The sequence below is a fragment of the Eulemur rufifrons genome, chromosome 17, assembly GCF_041146395.1.
Source record: "Eulemur rufifrons isolate Redbay chromosome 17, OSU_ERuf_1, whole genome shotgun sequence".
NCBI lineage: Eukaryota > Metazoa > Chordata > Mammalia > Primates > Lemuridae > Eulemur > Eulemur rufifrons.
The window spans coordinates 36204436-36220053 of record NC_090999.1 but is presented as its reverse complement, the minus strand read 5'-3'; the positions used below and the strand labels follow the sequence as shown (position 1 = coordinate 36220053).

Here is a 15618-nt window from a genome sequence, read left to right as displayed (position 1 = left end):
CTAGCACCCTGAGCAATGGGCAAGGGGAGGACGGTGCTTAGTCTCTGCTTAAGCTAATGAAGAGAGCTTTAAAAGAACAACTCGAGAGGTTGACATTTGCGCCTGGAGCTTGGAGGACACAAGGTACCTGACTCAGACCAGAAATTCTCAAGGTTGTGGTGACCTGCTGTTTCGACAGAAGAGCTAAGAGATGAAACTGTGTGGGAATGGCCTGTACCTGAAGGTTGGTGGGGTAGAGGATGCACGTTACCCATGAGCCAGATGTGGCTTCAATGAAGGGAGATGGATTTGGCCCAAGAAGACCACTCAGAAGGGTGTGGTGACTCCAGCAGAGAGATGGGTCACTGGAAACTCCTGGAAACCAGGAGCCAAGGAAAGACCACACATGGCCAGCTGGAGGAAACATTGCTACAAAAAAAGGTTAACATTAGAAATTTTCAAAGTGGCCAGGTGTGGTGGCACACACCTGTAGTCTCAGCTACTTGGGAGGCTGAGGCGGGAGGCTTGCAGTTCAAGGCTGTAGTGGGCTATGGTTGTACGTGTGAATAGCCACTGCACTCCAGTCTGGGCAACATCGTGAGACCCTATCTCTACAAAAAAAAGAAAAAAGGGAAAAAATTCTCAAAGTCAGAAAGTATCTAGAAAGCATTCTATGGGAGAGAATCAGCATTTGGAATCTGTTCAGTCTAGAGGGCACCAATATCAGGTTATAACTGTGTCAGACTTTTCTGTTCCCTCCCCACCAATAAAACAGAGGAACCAATGCAATGTTGAAATTGGGACGGAGAGGTAGAAAATATGTTAGAAACTGACCATGCCCTTCCCCTACCAAAGCCTTAAAACCTGAAACATATTTGAGCTTGAGGAAGGGAAGAACTTGAATTGGTGAGAGCTTGGAATGTATTATTGATTATTTGACTAGACTGTTTTTTTTGTTATCTGAAAGTGACAGTAAAAATACTATGGAACATCCCCAAGATTTTGTCCCGGAACAGAAAAGAACCAGTCTACAGAAAAAGTTGGAATGTACAGGACTGGGAAGGAATAAAGTATTTTCTGTTTGTACCCTACCAAATCTCACTTATTTACTCATACAGCCACCTCCATTACCTCATCTTCCATATATCCCCACTCAGTGTGAGCTCACTTGCATATACTAAAGCACAGGCTGGTTATGCAAAGGTTTGTGCTTTTGTGTAGATGGGAGGGTTCCTGATTTTCATCCTATCTTGAAAGGAGTCTATTCATCCCAAAATGAAAAGCTCTCATGCTAGACCAATGGGTCTAAGCTCTATAGATGTAACATCTGCCTTTTCTTTAAATGGTAAATATTTTTTGTTGCCCCTTTACTATAATAAATAAACTGGAAGTAATAATAAAACACACAGTTCAATGTTTAGATGCTTAGTCATGGTTTCACTGGAATGCATAATGTCATAGTCATGCATCTGTACCCATACATGGAATCGTTGACTGAAAAGCTACAAAATGTGGAAAAAAACAGGTATATTATATTGACTTAAATAAAATTAGCTGACATGTATTGGTGGCATTATTTTCTGAAGTTCTGAATGTTTCTTGGTAAAGTTTCCCGTAAAAGGAAGTACAATTCTTCACTTTATTCAGTAATTGCATTTTTAGAAAATTCAGTTTACATTAAAGCCATGCCAGAAATACTTAGTGTTTATATATTAAACAAAGTTAGATTGACTAAATTTAAATTCACTAAATGGTATCTTTGTAACAATCAAACCCACCCTCTCAAATGTCCAGATTACCCTCAGGGGAGGATCCTGTCATTCAGCACAGGGTAGGTCTATGGGGTCATCCACACCACTTCTCTCTCAGGCCTAAACTCCCCGCCTGTGCCTTCCCCTTCCTCCTACCTCTCCTCACTTCAGGGGGAATTCCTGGGCTGAAGAGAACTCTGCTTACAGTATTTTTCTTTTAGAAATACTCATGAATTGAGAAGATCACTACATTTGATTATCTCATGAAACCAAATCTTGATTGCATTTTGGATGTTCTAAAACTCCCCAGTTATTCCCATGCTCATTTTTTTCCCTAGCCACTAGAACACCAGGGACATGCTCATTATTATACATGACTGTTCTCAACCATTCCTTGATGGTGATTTTGTTTTCAGAGGATTATTGCTCTACATTTGGGGACTTTCTGTAGAAAATCCCAGAAGCATGCTGATTGGCCCTATTATAAATTTACAGTCTCCAATTTCAGCTTTCATGGATCTGTGTACTTTTCTTGAGGCAATTTCTTCCACTTCCCTCAGCACTGATCCTCACTGAGATAATCCTTCCATTTCTTTGCCTCTCCCACTTGCCAAAACAACTTTCCAAATCAGCATGCATCCTTGCACTCTGTTATACAAGAAAAGTAAGAGACCAGAGATAGAGTGCTGAAAGAAAAAGGTTTAATGTCAAGCAGGGGTTCCCAATCTGGCTGAGTCTGGCCTCTAGAGAATAAGGTTTGGGAAGAGGAAAAATGGCATAGTATTTTATTTTATTATTTTTTACATTTTTTAGAGACAAGGTCTCACTCTGTCACTCACACTGGAGTGCAGTGGTACGATCATAACTCACTGCAGCCTGGAACTCCAAGGCTCAAGCAATCCTCCTGCCTCAGCCTCCTCCCCAGACACTGGGATTATAGGCATGAGTCACCCACCCAGCCAGCATAGTATTGTATTTTTTTTTTTTTTTGAGACAGAGTCTCACTCTGTTGCCCAGGCTAGAGTGAGTGCCGTGGCGTCAGCCTAGCTCACAGCAACCTCAAACTCCTGAGCTCAAGCGATCCTCCTGTCTCAGCCTCCCGAGTAGCTGGGACTACAGGCATGCACCACCATGCCCGGCTAATTTTTTCTATATATTTTTAGCTGTCTATATAATTTCTTTCTATTTTTAGTAGAGATGGGGTCTCGCTCTTGCTCAGGCTGGTCTCGAACTCCTGAGCTCAAATGATCCGCCCACCTCGGCCTCCCAGAGTGCTAGGATTACAGGCGTGAGCCACCGCGCCCGGCCTCAGCATAGTATTTTAAATCCAAACTTCCCCACCCTCAACTGTCTCTATCCTGTATTAGGAAAGTGTTGCTGACTGCTTGCAGTATCTGGGCTTGGGAATTGGGCAAGCACTGATGGAGAGAAGGTGGTCCTGCATTTGTGGGCCTCCTGCCTCAGGAACATAGCTTCCAGCTGCCTCTGCTGCAAGCTAGGTGGCCAAACCACTATTGAACCCTTCTTCCTTCCAGTGAAATCTCCATGCCATTGCCTCCATCTAGAAAAGCCTGAAAGTGTAGTGTTAAATCTCCCAAGAGGTTCACTTGGATCAGAGTAAATAAACTGACAGAAATTTATTTACTCTGGAGAGCCAGCTCAGTGGCTCAGGATTGAAATCCCAGAGTCTCAGGATGCTGAGGCGGGAGACTGAGGTGGGAGGATAGCTTGAGGCCAGGAGTTTGAGGCCAGCCTGGGCAACATAATGAGACCCTGTCTCTAAAAGAAAGAGGCCAGGCGTGGTGGCTCACATCTGTAATCCTAGCACTCTGGGAGGCTGAGGCGGGTGGATTGTTTGAGCTCAGTTCAAGACCAGCCTGAGCAAGAGCAAGACCCTGGCTCTACTAAAAATAGAAAGAAATTATATGGACAGCTAAAATATATACATATATAGAAAAAATTAGCGGGGCATGGTGGCACATGCCTGTAGTCCCAGCTACTTGGGAGGCTAAGGCAGGAGGATTGCTCGAGCCCAGGAGTTGGAGGTTGCTGTGAGCTGGGCTGACGCCACGGCACTCTAGCCCAGGCAACAGAGTGAGATTCTGCATCAAAAAAACAAACAAAAAAACAAATAAAAGAAAGAAAGAAATGCCTGGAGAGATAACTTTATTACTAATAAAGTGGATGAAGAAATAAATTTACAAAAAGTATTCTGCCACCTATAGACCCAAAGGAAAAATAAAATTGTTTTATGAGACAAGAGTAGATGAAGCGAATGGTTCTGCTAATCAGAATGGCAAAGTTCTGAAACATGTTCATATGGAATTAAAAGTGTGGCATATATTATTATCATTGTGTTATAATGTTCAGATTGTCTTACAATTTTGCTCTTCTGCCTCTGTGCCAAGTATCCCTTTATGGCACCTGACTTATTTTGAAAGATCTGATATCACCTTTTTTCACATTCCATGTGTGAAATAAAATTGATAGGCGGCCATTGGTTTGGACCGAGCTCCTGCACTAGACCCAACAGACCAAACCAAAATGGAGTCACTCACGCTGAAGTTCTACGCCACTAAGCCGAAACTAAGTGGTTTATCTGGCCTTCTGAGAAATCAGGAGGGAGAGTGAGAATAGTTAAATCCCCAAACAGGCCAGTTTTGGCATGATAAGGAAATTCCCTCTGCTTTAACCTTTACAGGGAAAGTAACTCTGAAATGACCCATCTACTTTTTGTTCTCTGTTTCTGTTTTCCCCTTTTTTCCCTTTAAGACTGGCCTCCACTACTCAGCTCCTTGGAACACTCATTCTATTTTACATAATGAGGTATTGCCTGAGTCTAGAATCACAAATAAAAGCCAATTAGATCTTTAAACTAAATGCACTATAATTTTGTCTTTAGACAAATGTTTTCCTCTGCTTTCAGATTCCACTTTCTTCCTTTCTTTTTTTGAGACAGAGCCTCACCCTGTCGCCCTGGCTAAAGTGCAGTGGCACTTCTGCCTGCCCTCCCTGACTCTCCTACTTCAGGATGAGTCTCTGTGGCAGCCAGAACACTATTAGGTCTATAAGGCCAAGAGGAGCCCCTGGGTGCCCGTCCCACCCCATCTCCCTATTTTCCTCATTGCTGCCCTCTTTCCCAAATACTCTCTTTGAAAGCTTCAGTTTCAGGCAACCAACCCAGACTGCATCATTTAGGAGTCCCAATGCAAGATGAAAATGTAGGAACCCTTGTTCAAAAAGCAGGAAAAAAGTACCTTTAAAGGCATCAAAATATAAAGTTCTTTCTTTATTTGTCATGGTGTGTTCTCGTTCTAAGTAAAGAAAAATTAAAATTAGAAATTATTAGCATGAATTTTCCTATTCCTTTATATGAAATGCAATGTCAGTTTTAAATGCAAATATGAGAGCATTTAATTTGTATGGAAATCACCAAAATTATACAATTTATATTTCATAGTTTATATCTCCATATATATTTTGTTCTTACAAGAACAATGGAAATACTACATAAGACCCGCTTATCTGCTTTTATTTCACTTCTTGATAGGTATGCATTGATAGGTATGCATTCTACCAACAGGCTCTACCTTTCTAATTTTATTCTATTCAGCTTTCTAATGAGTAAGGAAGGACTGAAAAGAAAGGAAAAGTGAGTTGCCCTATATTTTCCTTTCCTTCTATGTCATCATTTCACATGGCTAGTAGTGGGGCTTAATATGGGTAGGAAAGGATATTTAAGATAAGGTTTCTTGGTGGTTCATGTTTCTTAAAACATCATTGCCTTTTTTCTATTTTGGAAACAAGTTCTGGTTCAAACAGAAAGCATGGCCCTGGGGGCTGTCAGGGACGCCCTCTTTACTCAGCCATAGATGTAATACACTACCTTGGACTTGCTTTGGGTCTTGTGGACTCCCATGCATTGTAGGTCCATGGAAATTCTACACTCATGGGCATGGCAAATGGGGTCACAATGAACAGTGGACCCATATCTTGCCCACATCACCTCTCCTCCCGCATGTGCTCATCCCATTGACAATAAATAAAATTGTTAAGAATGTTAAGACTGTGGTAGCAAACCAAATGTGATGCCCTTCTAAGTGCAGGACTCTGTGCTACTCTACAGGTTGCAAATCCATGAAGCGGACTTGAATTAGGTTTGAACACACTAATTCTTGGGGGGGTGGGGACACAAACATTCAGTCTGTAGTAGGTATTTAATAGCATTATGGGTTGAGGTTAGACATTCTCTAATTGGCAGCTCTCTTCTTTAAGTCTCTCACTATTTGATTTTCGAATCTCCTTTTCTTTATCTCTTCTATCTCTTTAGTTTAAATTGAGTTATAATTGACATTTAGTAAAATGCACAACTCTCAAATTTATAGTTCAATGGCTTTTTCCTATGTATAAACCCATGTAACCACTACCTAATCATGTATAGGTGAGGAAAAACTTTTTCCTTTACCCTCTTAGGTCCAGTACCTGGGGCTTGAAAATTAAACTGACAAAAGACATTAATAGGAGAAAAATATTTATTCCATATGCACATAGGAGCCCACAAAAGAAGTAGCTGGCTCCTTAAGTGATGGAAGTTGAAGCTTATATTCCTAATTTAGTAGGAGAATGTGATGGGGGAGAAACAGCTTTTATGGGAAGAAGAAATGGGTTTCTTTAGGAAGGACAAATGGGTTTTTTAGGAGAACAAATGAGAGATAACCTTTGTGGCAATGTTTGTCTACACAGATATGAGTGGTCTTTCTGTCCTCTTCAGAGCCATAAAAATCCCCTGGAGAGGGGATTTATGGCAGGTTTACTCTTAGTCTCTCTCCTAGGAGTAGAAACAGCCCTGAAGAGGAAATTGATGTCATTTCTTAGAAGTTTCTGCTTTTACTCAGATAAGACAAGCTCCAAGAATGCTTCTTTCTGTATCTGCTAAATTTCAAATGTCTCCAGCTTAAAATAATCTTTATACCAACTCTGGGGTTCTGAGTGGGTCCCCACACATGATATAGAATATTTCCATCATTCCAGAAAGTTCTGTCATGCACATTCCTATCAGTAACCACCAGCCTCCCTACCAACAGTTGTCACTATTCTGACTTCTAGTACCCTGGAATAGTTTTGCCTATTTGCCTTTTCTAGAACTTTATATAAATGGAGTCAAACAATGTGTATTCTTTTGTGTCTGCTCTGCATAATGTTTTTGAGATTCATTCACGTTGTTGCAGGTATTCATTTTTTATTGTTGCTGATATTCCATTATGTGAATGTGTCAGAATTTGTTTTTCCACTCAGTGTTGATGGATATTTGAGTATTTTCTAGTTTGAAACTATTATAAATTAAGCTGCCATGACATTCTTTTACAAGTATTTTTGTGGATATGTGTTTTAATTTCTCTTGAGTAAGCACTCAGGAGTGGAGATGCTGGGTCATAGGATGGCAAATATTAATATTTTACTTTTATAGAAACTGCCACAGATTTTTTCAAAGTAGTTATATAATTTTATACTCCCATCAGCATGTATAAGAATTTTTCTTTCTTTTTCTTTTTTTGGAGATCATAAACTATTTTATTTATTGAAGAGTTAAAATTGCACATTAACAAAACCTCTCTGATAGAGATGTAACACCACAACTGTTCTGAATGTGATTATCAGCTAAGAGACTGGTTGAAGTCAGGGTATGAATCACTGGATAGTTTTTTCTGGAAAGACTTAAAATAAATCAATAAAGCCTTTTAATAAGGAAATTGAAATGAAACCCTGCCCTTTGGAGAAAGTGTACTCTGTCATTCCTATGGCCATGGCTCTAGTCAAAAAGAAACAAAGTGTTGTGACAATGATCCAGTGAGTCTGCACCCAGAACTCCCTTTGGCTTGTCTCTTGCTTGACTTTGAAAAGCAGAATGGCATGATTTAGACAATGGGGACTAATTTGACAATGGGAAAATGCAAAAATTAATATCTTGGACCTACCCTTTGATCTTGAGCCATTAGTGCCACAGGTTCTCTTGGCTTCTCATGTCTAAAAAACACTCAGGTATTAGTTTCACCACCTTGAGAGACATAGCTGCTGCCATCAGTGGGTGAAAGGTTGTCTTGCTGCCTGAGATGGGAAGTGCCTGACCAACACCCTCCTCTCTGGTTGTATAAGACAGGGACCTAGACAGGGAAGAGATGGGAGGAGGACAAAGATGCCAGTCCAGCAGGCGATCACTTAGGGCTTCATGCTATAAATGGCTTTGGATTTCCAGTGATGAAACAAATCTCTCCAGATTGATAAACCTGGCTGGTTTTATCAATCTGGCAGTTCAGGGTCAGTGCAAAGGACATCCCCAACATCTGGATCACACATACACAGATGCTGATGATTCTGATAAACAGGAAATTGAAATGAAATCACAGTCTTCCTTTCGCATAGCAACCCTTCACTTGTGGATCTGAGGGGCAAGATGCTGGCTGGCCGTTGGTCCAATCACTCGTGCCATTTACACCACAACATTGTAGAAATAACTGGATGGAGTCTCACGCTGCCTTAGCGCTGTTGTCTGAGTGGTAACGTTGGATGCTGTCCCCCAGGCCCTCAGCTACATGCTCATTCAGCTTCTGGTCATACACAAAGAGCAGGATGGCCAAGGTCACCTCAGTGAGGAGGATAATCAGCAGGAGGACGGAGAACGACATAAGCGGGCACTTGTTTTCCTTGACAGAGCCCATGCAGCCCAGGAAGGCAGCCACCGTGATAGTGGAGCCCACAGTGACGAACACATGGCCCAGAGTGAGGGTGGGAGATAATGGAAGGGCACTCCAAAGCTGTCATGGATCAGGAGGTAGATCCCAAAGCCCAAATTGCAGCAGCCACAGAACCCAAAGAGCAAGGTGAAGAAAAATAGGACATACTTCAGCAGTTTCAAGCTACTCATGCCCATGCTGGGATATTCTCGCTCCCTTGCAGGCCCTGCACCTCAGTCCTTTAGGCAGAATTTGGTAACTATCCTTGTGGTGACCGAGACAAGGCTGGCTACCCGGATATCCAGGGCTATTTGTCTCTCTTTTCTTTTGATTCCCTTTTTTCTTTTTGTTTTGCCCCTTGCTTCCCTAACCTTATTAATTGTTTCCATATAACTGAGAAGAGAGCTCTTAATGTGGGAACAAACTATGTTCTTGGCTTGAGAATAGAAGGAATTGAAAGTCTAAAGATCATAAGCAATTTAGTTCTTAGTAACATCTCAAAGGAAAGGGACACGTGCGTGTATAGAGGCAGTGTGTATTCTTTGTGTGTTCTTAGATGATTAATGGGGCCAAGTGGAAATGGGAAGTTTAAGAAGCATGTTGCATACTCTCCTGCTCTTCGTATTTTAATTTAATCTTTAAAAATTAGCCATCCCAGAATAATATGAGAAATTATTTTTTAAAAAACTCTTGAGGTAATGGTGAATTATATATGTATGTTTTACCTCAATACAAAATTAGCTAATTAAAAAAACCTTTGAGATATTTATTAGTGGTTATGGCAAGCAAACTACATGCAACACTTTTAGATGAGGTAATTTAAGAGATTGTACCAGATAATGTTATTTGTTTTTATTGAATGCACTGAAGATTTTATTATCTGAGAGGCCGCAGCATTTCTTTTTTTTTTTTCCCCTCCACAAAATCTTCCTCTTAGGTAAAATAGCCAAAACATTTAAAAGATTAAAAAAATATGCATATAGGTAAAATAGCATTTCTCAGATCCTATGGCAGTAGAAGAAGAAAGCCAATATGTACAGCTGTGACCATCCCACTTGTCCGAGCTCACAGGGACACTGGGACTTAACGGTTGCTGGCCAACAGGAATGGGTGGCTTGGAGACCCAATCCCAGAAGAGGGCAGCCAAGAGCTGTCTTCATTATTGAAGAACGAATTCATGAACCCTTCAAGGGTGATTACGAAAGGGGGTCTAGTTCTTTGTGGAAAGTCCTGGAGAGAAGGAAGACCAGTTTGGGGCCTGATGTGCTCAAACTTGACTAGACTAAGAATAAAAATTCATAGAGGAAACTACGAAACAACAAAGGTGCCCCAGAGTGAGATTAAGGAAAAGCAGAAAGTCGCTGGCAAGTGTCAAAGTCAGAGATGAGAGAGATGATATAAGATTAAGGTCCACAAAGGAACAGATTAACTGGTAAGTTTTTTCTATTCAAAAAAATTTTTTTCCTTTCAAAATATACAAGATCAGGCCGGGCGCGGTGGCTCACGCCTGTAATCCTAGCACTCTGGGAGGCCGAGGTGGGCGGATCATTTGAGCTCAGGAGTTCGAGACCAGCCTGAGCAAGAGTGAGACCCCATCTCTACTAAAAATAGAAAGAAATTATATAGACAGCTAAAAATATATATAGAAAAAATTAGCCGGGATGGTGGCACATGCCTGTAGTCCCAGCTACTCGGGAGGCTGAGACAGGAGGATCCCTTGAGCTCAGGAGTTTGAGGTTGCTGTGAGCTAGGCTGACGCTACGGCACTCACTCTAGCCTGGGCAACAGAATGAGACTCTGTCTCAAAAAAAAAAAAACAAAATATACAAGATCAGCAGGACGGTGGCCATGGAAGTCAGAATCCGCAAAGGAGTGTGTAACAACTCACCTGCCGAATCAACTAGCAAAAAAAAAAAAAAAAAAATATATATATATATATATATATATATATATATATATACACACAAGATCTAGTTGGGTGTGGTAGCTCACATCTCTAATTCCAGCACCTTGTGAGGCCCAGGCGGGAGGATCACTTGAAGGCAGAAGTTCAAGACCAGCTTGGGCAACATTGTAAGAACCCTGTCTCTACAAAGAAAACCCCAATAATAATAAAATAAAATATATATGATTATTATGATACACTTGAACATTATGGCAAAGGTATGTTCCCATGATGAGTTTGAGGGCATTTTCATGGCTAGAAGCCAGACAGAATCTGTGATGTACCATTCATTGTACTATGGCCTAAGCCTTCCTTGGAGTATTTTTGGGAGTAAGGGCTAAAGCTTCAGGTCTATAGCTGAGGTCTCCTATGTCTGAGATTTAGACAGGATTGGCTTGAATGCTAATTACTTACTATGAGAAGTTCAAAGATTTCTGTGAATCTCTGGGAGGAAGGAGGCAGGTGTTGGGGAAGGTATCACATTCTGATGGTCACCCTTACATGTGTAAAGCAAAGCATTTAGAACAAATCTTAGCACACCTTATAAATGTCAGCTATTGCTGTCTCTTCATTCTTCTTCCACCTCCTCCTTGGCATTGTTGTGATCTCTAGCTCTGTGTTCCTGCTCCCACTGAGCATGGGCAATTAATGGATTATCTCACTATTTCTCACACAGGCTGTCCCGTCCTGCACCTTGGGAATCCATTGGCCAATTCCATTACCTTTCTGTCTCTTTTTTAGGGGGGGGTTGCTCCAAAAATTATCTTTCTCAGTTGATGTATATTCATAACACCACTACTTCCTCCACGCCACACCCACCTCCACAGATGTGTGTATCTGTTAACATGAGGCATTTTTGTTTTTATCAGACTTTGGTTAAAATTTGGGGAGACAAATGGGGTGGGAATATTTACAGCTCAACAATGTGAACTTCTAAGTGATATCAGACACTTCTTAAAAATCCTTCTCCCAGGAATTTTTCTATTGGCTTTCTACCCATATATGGGCTCAACAGCACACTAGCTAGCTTATTTCTCTTCCTGCATCCTGGTTTCATATCACCTCAGCACCCTCTTCTTCCTGGATTTAGCCCTCAAATGCAAATTCTTATTCTTTATACAGAACACAGTAGTTGTCAGTGGTGTCTACTTCCAAACTAAGGGCTGGGCCCACTTTTGCATATCCAACCCATCCAAATGTTCAGCAAAACAAAAGGCTTTATTTACCAGGTTCCAGCCTCCTTTGAGGGACATTGTGGTTAAAAATTTCATTTTTATCTCATCTTTGCGCAGGGCAGATAGAGTAAGGGGGATTTAGCAGGAAGATACCAGAAAGAAGAACTGGGAGGGCGGGGGAGCATCCCGGGGAAGAGATTATTAACATTTGAAGAACAAGTATCTGCACTAACATGGCAATTTCAGGCTAGAGAGCCCAAACCTAGAAGAATCCAGTTTGTCAGGAATGAGGCATCCTAAATTCTATCCAAATCAAATCAAGGAAAAGGAAGAGCAGACAAAAGTTCCTGCAAAATGAGGCTTGTCAAACAACTGTATACAGTAACTAGGTACCTGATAAAGCTTCCCCATATTCTGGCACCTGTATTATGGGGCCTGAAGAAAGGACAAGAAAGAAACTCCCGAACTTGATAAATCCATGTGAAATGGATTTAAGTAAGCACCCTTGCTACTTGATATGGATCTGAAAGTCTTCTGATACTCATGATGTAATTGATAATTTTTCCATTCTTGGGAGAAATAAATGTGATTAAATAAAACTTATTGCTGTCTATCATTGTTTTTTAAACTTTTTTAAAATTATTATTATTATTATTTTTTAAGACAGAGTCTCACTCTGTTGCCCTGGCTAGAGTGCCGTGGCGTCAGCCTCGCTCACAGCAACCTCAAACTCCTGGGCTCAAGCAATCCTCCTGCCTCAGCCTCCCAAGTAGCTGGGACTACAGGCACGTGCCACCATGCCCGGCTAATTTTTTCTATATATATTTTTAGTTGTCCAGCTAATTCCTTTCTATTTTTAGTATGGACCGGGTCTCGCTCTTGCTCAGGCTGGTCTCGAACTTCTGAGCTCAAACGATCCGCCCGAATTGGCCTCCCAGAGTGCTAGGATTACAGGCATTAGCAACTGTGCCCGGCTTATCCATGACCTTTGGGAGCTTGATTATTAAATGCCTTGAGGTAGTCTTGTTTGAGTTAAATCTGCTTGGTATTCTCTGACCTTCTTATATCTGAATACTGATATCTTTCTCTAGGTTTGGAAAGTTCTCTGTTATTATTTCATGGAAAAAACTGTCTACCTCAATCCCTCTCTCTTTCTACCTTGTCTTTAAGGCTAATTACTCTTAAATTTGCCCCCCTTTTTTCAGCAGAAGAAAGATTTGCCCTTTTGAAGCTATTTGCTAGATCTTGTAGGCATGCTTAATTCTTTTTCATTGTTTTTTCTTTTTTTTTTCTGACTATGTATTTTCAAATAGCCTATTTTCAAGCTTCCTAATTCTTACTTCTGCTTGGTCAATTCTGCTGTTGTCAGACTCTGATGCATTTCTCAGTTTGTCAACTGAATTCTTAAGCTCCAGAATTTCTGCTTGATTTTTTTTTTAAATTATTTCTATCTCTTTGTTACATTTTTCTAGTAGGCTTCTGAATTCTTTCTTTGTGTTGTCTTGAAGTTCATTTAGCTTCTTGTGGATGGCTATTTTGAATTCTTTGTCTGAAAGGTCACCTATCTCCATCACTCCTGGATTGGTCAGTGGTGCCTTCTTTAGTTCTTTTGGTGACATCATGTCTTCTTGGGTGTTCTTGATGCTTGTGGGTATTCGTTAATATCTGGGCATTGAAGAGTTAGGTATTTAATTTAATCTTTGCAGTCTGGGCTTGTTTGAACCATCCTTCTTGAAAAGACTTTCCAGATATTCCAGATATTAAGTGTTGTGATCGAAGACTTTGGTCACTGCAGCCATATCAGCACTGGGGGTGCCCCAGGCTCCCTCTTTGGGAATGAAAGACTTATTCCTCTAACTGACAGGAGTGCTGTGGGAAGACAGCCCTCAGCTGTCTTTGGTGATTGCCTGGACTTGAAGAAAATGGCCTGATCTTTGATCAGGCCTTTTAGGCCTTTAGCCAATGACCAACAAGTGTGGGGGTATAAAGGCCTGGCTCCCTATCCCCAGCTCTGAACAACTCTGAAGAGCCATCAACCTGAAGTTCAGCCCTGTGGGTCTGCTGAGGCCATTGCTGGGCTTGCATGGCACAGCTGGGCTTCTTCCTAACCCTGCTTCCCGCGGGTGTTGATCCAACGAGCACTCCCCAATAAAGGTCTTGCATGCTAACTTCTGTCAGACAGTCTATTTCTGGGAAACTCAACCTGAAAGGGTTTCATATCAATTAACTACTGTTTTCTCATAGATTTATGGCTACTCATACAGACAACAGAAGAGATGTGTCAAATCCACATTAATTATGTTTATTTTGTGTTATAGATTCAGCAAAAGAATAAAACAGAGGAAGATGGCTGTGTAGGATGGGAAAATAGGTAGTGATTATTGAATTGTAAAAGAACATAAGTTAGTATCATGAATTTAAAATTGAGTTTATTACTATTTCAGTTACATTCGATAACTCTGTGCCAGAGATCATTTCAATAAATTAACACTGTATAGTGAAGATTGGCAGACTGGTGTAGCTTTTGTGTTGTTTGCTTTACATCTCTCACCTCAATTTTCTTCAACAGCTCTTTGCTGTGAAGGTTTGGGTTTCGGTTTGTTATTAGGAGCATCCAGGCTAAACATCTTTCGTGATGGGGAGAGAAAAGCCTAACTGAACCTCCATTTCTAAATGTGCCTGACAGAGATAAGGAAGTGAGACTCATCTGTGCCACACAAGTGGACAACCAAGATACTGGCAGGATACTTGCATTTCATTTTGCTTTTAACCGTGAGCAGTGAGTAACATCTGAGATAACTTGAAGGTGGCTCCTTAGTCTAACAGTGAGCAGGGAAGTGCTGCAGGTTAGGAGGGGAAGGCTGCAGAGGTGCCCAAGTGGAGGGAGACAGAACAGAAAAAGTAAGGGTGGTTAATTGAAAATTCAAGAGTACCAGTTCTAGATCAGTCTGCTTGGATTTGAAATCCTGGCTTATTTTCTAGTGGTGTGACTTTTGTCATGGTGATTAAATGAGTTATTACAGGGTAAGCATCTAGAATAATGCCCAGCAATGAAATTGCTTAATAAATGCTAGGCCTGCTCCTTCCAGACTAGGAGTAGGAGGTTGAGCCCCCGCATCCCCCGGGAATGACCACAGTGTGTTGGAAGCAGCATTTGCAAGAGCAAAAGAAAACAGCCTAGTTTCTTATTGCATTATTTAAGTCAATAGACAGTAATTAGTACCCAACAAATGGGGTGCCTTATGGGGACACAAAGAGAATTCAAAGATCCTGTGTTCCAGGAGCCTATCGTCAGATGAAAAGTATATGGTTGGCTGGGTGTGATGGCTCATGCCTGTAATCCTAGTACTCTGGGAGGCCGAGGCAGGAGGATTGTTTGAGCTCAGGAGTTCGAGACCAGCCTGAGCAAGAGTGAGACCCCATCCATACTAAAAATAGAAAGAAATTAGCTGGAAAACTAAAAATATACAGAAAAAATTAGCCGGGCATGGTGGCGCATGCCTGTAGTCCCAGCTACTCGGCAGGGTGAGGCAGGAGGATTGCCTGAGCCCAGGAGTTTGAGGTTGCTGTGAGCTAGGCTGATGCCATGGAACTCTAGCCTGGGCAACAGAGTGAGACTCTGTCTCAAAAAAAAAAAAAAAAAAAAAAAAAAGTGTATGGTTGCCTGGCTCCCAGTAAATTAAGACCCATCCTTTGGGATTCACAGTGAAGGGAGTATCAGGGTGTGCACCACTGGCCAGAAAGCTCTCACCATATGCAGCCTCTGGTCCAGGGCAAGGAGCACAGGTTTTAGAGTAAGGCAGGCCTGACTTTGAAGCCTGGTCTGCTTTGGGCAACCCATTGAGGCTTGCTGAGCCTCAACTAGCCTCATCTCTTAAGCAGGGATTACATTTACCGTACAGGGCTACTGTGATAATAAAGATGATGCAGATTAGAGCACCTAGTGCACACACTCAGTAAGTGTTCATTCACTGAACAAATATTTATTGACTACTGACTATGTTTCTGATACTGTACTAGGTAGTGGGGATATCAAC

At 41.4% G+C, this 15618-nt stretch overlaps 1 pseudogene; it reads right to left on the bottom strand.

Moving 5' to 3' along the window:
- Positions 1-7954: 7954 nt before the first annotated feature.
- Positions 7955-8658, bottom strand: LOC138398024 (leukocyte surface antigen CD53 pseudogene; annotated as a pseudogene).
- Between the last annotated feature and the right edge of the window lie 6960 nt (positions 8659-15618).